Source organism: Tupaia chinensis, unplaced genomic scaffold (genome assembly GCF_000334495.1).
Source record: "Tupaia chinensis unplaced genomic scaffold, TupChi_1.0 Scaffold149922_1, whole genome shotgun sequence".
Taxonomy (NCBI): Eukaryota; Metazoa; Chordata; class Mammalia; order Scandentia; family Tupaiidae; genus Tupaia; species Tupaia belangeri.
Window position 1 is genome coordinate 511,775 of NW_006209766.1, and position 8,400 is coordinate 520,174.

General features: G+C 44.1%; 1 non-coding gene and 1 pseudogene across 1 annotated transcript; both read left to right on the forward strand.

Annotated features, from left to right (window-relative positions):
- Positions 1–3,010: 3,010 nt before the first annotated feature.
- LOC114006726 (U6 spliceosomal RNA) lies at positions 3,011–3,117 on the forward strand. Its single transcript, XR_003548415.1, has one exon. It is a non-coding gene; the product is annotated as a U6 spliceosomal RNA (small nuclear RNA).
- A 3,578-nt stretch (positions 3,118–6,695) lies between these two features.
- LOC102468929 (cAMP-dependent protein kinase type II-beta regulatory subunit pseudogene) lies at positions 6,696–7,977 on the forward strand (annotated as a pseudogene).
- The last annotated feature ends 423 nt before the right edge of the window (positions 7,978–8,400 follow it).

Below are 8,400 nucleotides of genomic sequence, written 5' to 3' on the forward strand. Positions count from 1 at the left end.
CACAGAGCCCTGCGCACCCGAGGGCGGGTGCACCGCGGTCAGGACACGTGACAGAGACAGGGCGCGCGAGCCAACTGCGCGAAGAAAGGCAACGGAGGGCAAAGGGTGAGGTCCAACGGCAACCGGTACTGGACTTTCGAGCTTCAGGGCGTCGCTCACCTGTTGCCGGTGTCGTGGTCGCTCCGCAGTGTGGGGACTGTTTAGGACCGCGGGCAGAGAAGTCTGCAGGTTCCAGGGCGCCCTGGGACAGCAGCTTCTGCAACCTAAGCCAGGGTCCTCTGCAGCTATTACCCCGAGGTCGCCAGAGAGCAAGAGCCTCAAAGCCAGAAACAGGAGCAGCTCAGGTCCTTCCGCTTGGGGACCAGGCTCCTGAGAAAGCCAGGTCTAGGGGACGGGAAGAAGGCAGTGCTGTCCCTCAGAGTGACTGATGTACCCAGGAGGCCAGGTGGAGTGCAGCAGGGCAAGAGCTAAGGTGAAGAGGCCACACGGTCGTGTGCACCAAAGGCTGGGCTTCATTCTTTTAGGCAGTTGCCACTGACGACTTCATCCCTTCTTCCCGCAGTAGCTCGGTGCTCAGGACACAGCCTCCTTAGGGATCCTCTCTAAGCATCTCTCCAAGTCCTAGGAAACTTGAGCCTCGAGTGACCGGGTGGGCTGTGAGGGAGTCTGAGATGCGGGGCCTGAGCCCAGCCCTATCCTGATGCTGCATCCCACCACATCCTTCCCTGGCAGGTAGGTTCTCTTATTTTCCCATTTGGTACCGCAGCATTTGAGTCCTAGAACGTTGCTCTGCCCACACAGGTGGTGATAGTCCTACCTTAACCATCAAGCCACTGGGTGGCAGTTAAATAGTAACCTTTTTAAAAGGATTTAAACAATAAAAAAGAAAAAAATATGTGAAAAAGACCATAAGTACCCCACAAAATCTATAATATTTACTTGCCATTTAGAGAAAGTTCGTAAACACTGTTTTGTAGTTTTCTGTTTATAGATCATAGCTTTTGCTAATTTATTTCAAAGTATTTCATGGAATTTTTAAATACTACTGTAAATGGTATCTTTCCCATATTCATTTTTAATCATACACTGATGACAGAGAATACACTAAAAAATATGGATTTGTATACTAAATGTAAATTCACGTTTAACTTCTGGTAGCTTCTTTTTTGATTCTTTTTTTTTTTTTTGGAGAGGTTTTTGCTATAGGGCGCATGTGCTCACCAGACAGACAGAGAGAAACATAGAGACAGAAAGCGAGAAATCACCCCCCAGGGGGGATAGTCATGTCGCAATCCCTCCTCCTCCACTCTCCTCTTGGGATCTTGGGCACGCACGCACACACGACCGGCGTGAGTTTTAAGCCACCGGGTCCGGGACGTAAACCGCGGTTGACTATGTGGGAGTCCAGCGACATAGCCATTACGCTAACTGCTGGTTCCCTTTTTTGATTCTTTAGAATTCTCTACATACAAAATAATGCTTCCTAAGAATCACATTTATATAAATAAGTCAATTTAACTTCTGCTTAATCTGCATGCATTTTTTTTTAGATTTTCTTTTCTTTTCTTTTCTTTTGGACAAAAACTGTGTGTGCTCACTGGAGAGAGACAGAGACAGAGAGAGAGAAAGTGAGAAATCATCTCCCAGGGGGCATGGCCATACCATCCCTTCTCTTCTATTCTCCTCTCAGGATTTTGGGCACCAGTGTGATTTTTAAGCTGCTTGGTCCAGGACTCGAACATGGTCAGTCACGTGGAAGTACAGCGCCTTAACTGCCACACCACCTGCTGGCCCAAATCTGCATGCATTTTTCCTTTTTTTTTTTTTCCCTCCTGTATATATTTTCTTTCTTTCTTTTTTTATTCTTTATTACTATTTTTACATTTAATCACTGTATAGCTTCATAGCACACAAAATAGTCTTTCCCAGTGTGAATACACTCTACAGTATTTCTGTTTTACTTTTACATTTGCAGGGCACAACCACCTTCGGCACAGCATCAACAGGCATTTCTCTTCTAATTTAACCTTGCAGCTGACTCAGCCGCCTGAGCATGATCTCCTAAGTCCAAGGACATGAGCTGTATGTCAGGTAGGTGCAAGAGCCACATCACCTTAAAAGTCTCATGCCCCAGGGACACCAATATTTCTGTTAACAATTTCACAAATCAGTTTTCTAGGTCTTGTCTGGAGTTGAAATATTAATATTAATTTTCCATTCCACTAGCTGATTGGTACACATACATGCACACACACACGCACACACAGAGATTCATACCTGTGTTAGCATATGGTAGTTATATTTGTCTGTCACTATGTTGCTAACAGCATTATTGGAGACTGGGTGATTCTGTGAACAAATGGAGGTTTATTAGATCATGATTTGGAGATCCAGGGTCCAGGGTCCAACTTTTGGTGAGGCTACAGCATGGCAGAGGGCAGGATTTTAACAGAGTAGCTGTCTATAACTTTCTCTTTTTTTCTGGTCTGTATCCATGTGGTCTCTGCCTAATTAATTTCCTCTCTGTACTAAAGGAAAAAAAACCACCAGAACTAAGATCATGTCACATCCAAAGGCCTCACCTTCGAACACTATGAAGGAATTAAATTTTCAGTTAACACACCTTTGCAGTATACCCAAATCCCAATGCATGAAACTTTGGGAGACATCCAATCACCACTCACTAAGATCAAATTTCAAAACATGAACCTTTGGGGGACAAACCATTGTCCGATATCTTGTATGCTGGCATATTGCTAAATTCACACCCTACTTTTTGTAGTTTCTGTATAGATTTCATAGGATTTTCTACATACATGTGTTCAATAAGTAATTTTACCTTTTTCTCTTTCATCTGTATGTGTATGACTTTTACTTATTTTTCTCACATTCTACATTTGTTACAATCTCTAGTTAAATGAATCTAAGTAGAGATAATGGAAATAATTTTCCAGTTCCTGATATCAGAGGGGAAATATTCAGTATGCTGTTATTAAAAAAGAAATTATTTGTGCTTGCTTTGGCAGCACATATACTAAAATTGGAACGATACAGAGAAGATTAGCATGGCCCCTGAGCAAGGATGACACGCAAATTCGTGAAGCGTTCCATATTTTTTTAAAAAAATAATTAGAATAATAATAATAATGATTGGGGAAAACATAGAAAAGATATTGAATGTTGAAGTGGGGAGATTAATGTCTCTGTATTGACTGACATGCTTGGCATTCCCTTTTGAAAAAAGCATTGTAATACGCTGTAAAGTTATATGTAATCCAATGTAATATAAAGAAGATTATGATGATAATAAAAAAATAAATTAAAAAATGCAAAAAAATTATTTATTTAATTTTGTTATTATTTTTCAATTCACACACACACACACACAGAGGGAGGGAGAGAGGAGGGAAAGTGAGAAAGCAAGCTTCCAAGTCTGAGACTCGAACTGCAGTCGCCATGTGGGAGTTCAATGCTCAACCATTATGCTACTTTATGATCCTCAGTATGCTGTTAATTGGAGCTGTTTTTCTTTTCTTCTTCAATGCATGCATTATCATATAAAGGACACCAACTAATTCCTACTTTACTAAGATTTTTTTTAAAAAGATTGATAAATATTGTCAACTAATTTGCTGACAGCTCTTGAGGCAATCACACGGACTTTACTGCCTTATCAAAAATGATGAATTATATCAACTGATATTTTTGATAACAGCCTTTTTTTCCTAATAAAAAATTGTATTTACTTAGAAGCATTCAGATGTCAACAAAACAGCTGCTCCTTTTTTTTTTTTTTTTTGCAATTACAGAGTGGTATTTAGTTAACAGAACAACAATTACTTCATATAAGCTGCATCAGAGACAACTGAAGGTGAAAAAACTACCATCCCCACATATAACTAATCTGTGCTGTGCACCAACAAGAACCTGCTTGAAATTTCCATGCCAGTTTACAGCCCCCACACTGTACCGGGCAAGGTTAGTGGCTACTGAAAATGCCACAATGCGGTAGTGTGTTAACTATACAAAAAAAGACACTGTACAGTTTACAAACAAATCTTACCCAGCCTTACATTTCAATTTTTTGCTTTAAAAGGAGTGAGTTGTGTACAGGGGGGTTAAATGTTTTATAGACAAGGAAAAGAAACTGCACTAGAACCAACTTATTATTCATCATCATCCTCTTCTTCTTCCTCTTCTCCCTCATCTTCTTCATCTTCCTTTTTTTTTTTTCGGAGAGATTTTCACTGTAGGGCGCATGCGCTCGCCAGACAGACAGAGAGAGACATAGAGACAGAAAGCGAGAAATCACCCCCCAGGGGGGATGGTCACGCCGCAATCCCTTCTCCTCCATTCTCCTCTCGGGATCTTGGGCACGCACGCACACGCGCCCGGCGTGAGTTTTAAGCCACCGGGTCCAGGACACGAACCACGGTCGACTACGTGGGAGTCCAGCGACATAGCCATTACGCTAACTGCTGGTTCCCTTCATCTTCCTCATCTTCCTCCCCCTCCTTCTTTTTCTTGCTCTTTTCAGCCTTGACAACTCCCTTTTTTGCTGCATCAGGCTTTCCTTTAGCTCGGTATGCAGCAATATCCTTTTCACACTTTTCCTTCAGCTTAGCAGCCTTCTTTTCCTAAGGCTGTTCACCATCTGCAGAGGTGTTACTCCACATCTCTCCCACTATTTAGAGCGGTTTCCCCTCACATATCTGTGTAGGTTATCACGTGACCTGCACAGCTTCCTTTTAGACTTTGATCAAAACTCACCTTGCCAGTGAGGCTTGTCCTATTCACCCTGTGTACATTGACGCCTGTGCTTCCCCTTACCACCAAAGTCAATCCTTCGTGTATCATTTTATTCTTTATAACATGTGTTACCAAATGAATTGCCAGTCATTTACGTGTTATTGTGCTTATTGTTTATTTTCTCCCCTCCAACTAGAAAGTAAGCTCTACGAGGCAGGGATTTAATCCTTTGGCAATTGATGCTGCTACCTAGAATAGGTCTCAGCACATCACAGATGATTCAGAAATATGGTAAATCAACAAGTTATTGGGAGAAATGCCTCCTGAATATCACCTGGTAAGTCCACGGAATTTCACACGATTACAAATTGAATTTAGGGCCAGCCCATGTATGGTGGTGAAGGCAGCTGGATCCCACATGGCTGACTACACGGGTCAATCCCAGACCTGGTAGCTTGAAAAACATGCGAGCACATGTTCATGCATGCCCCCAAATTCCTAAAGGAGGGAGAAATCGAGGAGAAGGGATTGTAGTGTGACCATTTTCCACGGGAGGGGCTTTCTCACTTTCTCTCTGTCACTTTCCAGAAAACACATGCACTTTCTAGCAATGAAAAAAAATTGGATTTACTATAATTTTGCCCAAATTATTCATCTCCTTATGCCCAAGCCAGATGACAAAAATAGCCAAAAATGCCTACAAACTTATCGTAGGCATCTGCTTCACCTCCTGCGTCTGTTCTCTCTTCTCCATCCCAATGCCGGCCCCTCCAGACCAGGAGCTCATTGTTTTCGTCTCTTCTCAGAACACCGCAAAGAACTCCTTAAGCTTCCTTATCTCTACTCTGGGACCCACTGAATTCTTTTCAAGGAGGCCCAGGGATGTTTCTAAAATCTAAATCCAGTTGTGTTACTGCTTTGTGTAACACTCTTTTCATGACTCCTCACACTTTCAGGATAGATAGTGGACAAATGCCCTGTCATGGTACATCGTTCTATTCATGATTCACCCCTACACACACACACACACACACACACACACACACACACACACACACGGCTGATCATTACAGCTACATATTCCAGGGTTGGTTTCATTCTCCAACTACCTCTGACAACCTGCCTGGTGTTCCACAGGCTCATGATCACTCTTCCCTGATTTTTTTTTTTAATTCTTTTTTATTGGAGAGTTTTTTGTTATAGGGTACATGTGCTCGCCAGACAGAGAGAGACAGAGAGATAGAAAGCGACAAATCACCCCCCAGGGGGGATGGCCACACCTGCTTCTTCCTTCCCTTCTCCTCCATTCTCCTCTTGGGATCTTGGGCACGCACGCACACACACCTGCTTCAGTTTTAAGCCACCGGGTCCGGGACGCCATTACGCTAACTGCTGGTCCCTCTCTTCCCTGATTTTTCACATGATATTTCCTTGACATGGAAATAGTCCGTTTCCATCTGATGGCTTCTTCTTGCTTCTTGACGTATAATTAATGGTCCATCTCCCATACTTAATACTATGCTCTTCTTACCTGTCCCCAGACCCCTACAACCGAGCCCTGTTTATATTTTTGGTTTATGTGTCTGTTTCGCCTACTGAATTACAAATTCTTGTAAGTCGAGAAATGTCTTTCAGCGTTCTCTCACCAGTAACCAGGATGGTGTCTAGGGTAGATTCATCACTAAATAAGTGTTTAATAATGTAATAAATAAGGTTAAGAACATTCTTATATATTTTTTCTTTCTTTCTAAAGAAGATTTTCCGGGCCAGCAGGAGGCTTGGTGGCTAAGGGCGCTGGACTCCCACATGGCCAACAGTGGTTTGAGTCCCGGACCTGGTGGCTTGCTTTCTCACTTTCCTTCTCTCTCTTTGTCCCTCTCTGGTCAAACGAAAATAAAGTTAGGGGCAGGGATGAGGCACCCAGGTAGAGGAGAGGCGTGGCGGCGATGGGAGCAGGAGGAGCCCCAGAGGTTGCCAGGCTTGCCCTGCCCCTGCAGCTCCGAGCACTTGGGCGCTGGGAGCCGGGCTGGGGCCCAGTGAGTCGCACTCGCAGAGGGGAGCGCAGCTGCGCCCTCAGCGCTCTCTAGGCGGCCGCAGAGCCATAGGCCAGACCGAGGAAGAGAAGCCCACCTGCCTGGAGGCAGCATGAGCAACGAAATCCCGGCGGACTGACAGAGCTGCTGCAGGGCTTCCCGGTGGAGGTGCTAAGGCACCACCTGGAGTTCGCGCTGCAGCATTTCACACGCAAACGCGCCTCGCGCTTTGGCTATAAGGGCAGGACCTGGGACGTGAGTGCCGCCTCCGGGGAGACGGCGGCGGCTGGGGACGAAGGGGCGTTCCATGCTGGAGTAATACACCGATTCACAAGGCATGCCTCAGTATGTGCAGAAGTTTATAATCCTGATGAAGAAGATGATGCAGAGTCCAGGATTACAGCCCCACATGGATGATCAAAGAAACAAGTTGCACGAGACATGCATGCAAAGACATCCTGCAGACGTCTCAAGTATGAGGTGTCATGTTTGAAAAGTTGATCAAAGAACGGAAGCATGTAATTGATCAAGGAGATGATGGTGACAACTTTTTATGTGATTGACAGAGGGACGTTTGATATTTATATACAATGTGATGGTTTTGGAAGACGTGTTCGTGACAGACGTGGGAACAGAGCAGCCACAATCGCTGCTACCTCTCCTGGTGCCCTGTGGGGTTTGGACAGGGTAACTTTCAAAAGAATAATAGTGAAAAACAATGCCAACAAGAAAAAACCATATTGGAGCTTTACTGAGTCACTGCCGTTCCTTAAATCTTTGGAGGTTTCTGAACGCTTAAACGTGGTTGATGTTACAGGCACCAAAGTGTACAATGGTGGAAGACACATTGTCCAGGGAGATTCCACACATTCTTTCTTCATTGTTGAATCTGGGCAAGTGACAATGACTACGAAAAGCGAGGGTAAATCAAAAGTAGAAGAGAATGATGCAGTAGAAGTCACTCAGTGTTCTCAGGGACAGTACTTTGGAGAGCTTGCCCTGGTCACTGTACAAACCTTGGGCAGCTTCTGCATACGCCATTGGGACCATCGAATGTTTAACCATGGATGTGCAAGCATTTGAAAGGCTTTTGGGACCTTGCATGGAAATCCTGAAAAGGAACATCACTGCCTGTGAAGAACAATTAGTTGCCCTGTTTGGAACAAACATGGATATTATTGAAGCCATTGCATGAAGCAAAGGTATGGAGCAAGAAGACCTATAGAGTGTGTTTGTGTAGATGCCAAGCATTTTCTGTGATTTCGGTTCTTTTTCTTTTTCTTTCTTTTTTTCTTTTTTTTACATTTACAACGTATCAGTAAATGGTAGCGATTTAATAGGCAATAGGCTGTTTTTTGGAGAGGTTTTATGCACTTGCCGGGAAGACAGAGAGAGACAGGGAGATAGAAAGTGAGAAATCAACCCCCAGGGGGGATGGCCATGCTGCAATCCCTTCTCCTCCATTCTCCTCTCAGGATCTTGGGCACTCACGCACATGCGCCTGGCATGAGTTTAAGCCACCGGGGCCGGGACTTGAACTGTGGTTGGCTACATAGGAGTCCAGTGACATAGCCATTACACTAACTGCTGGTCCCACCACTCCATGTTTTCTAAGAGG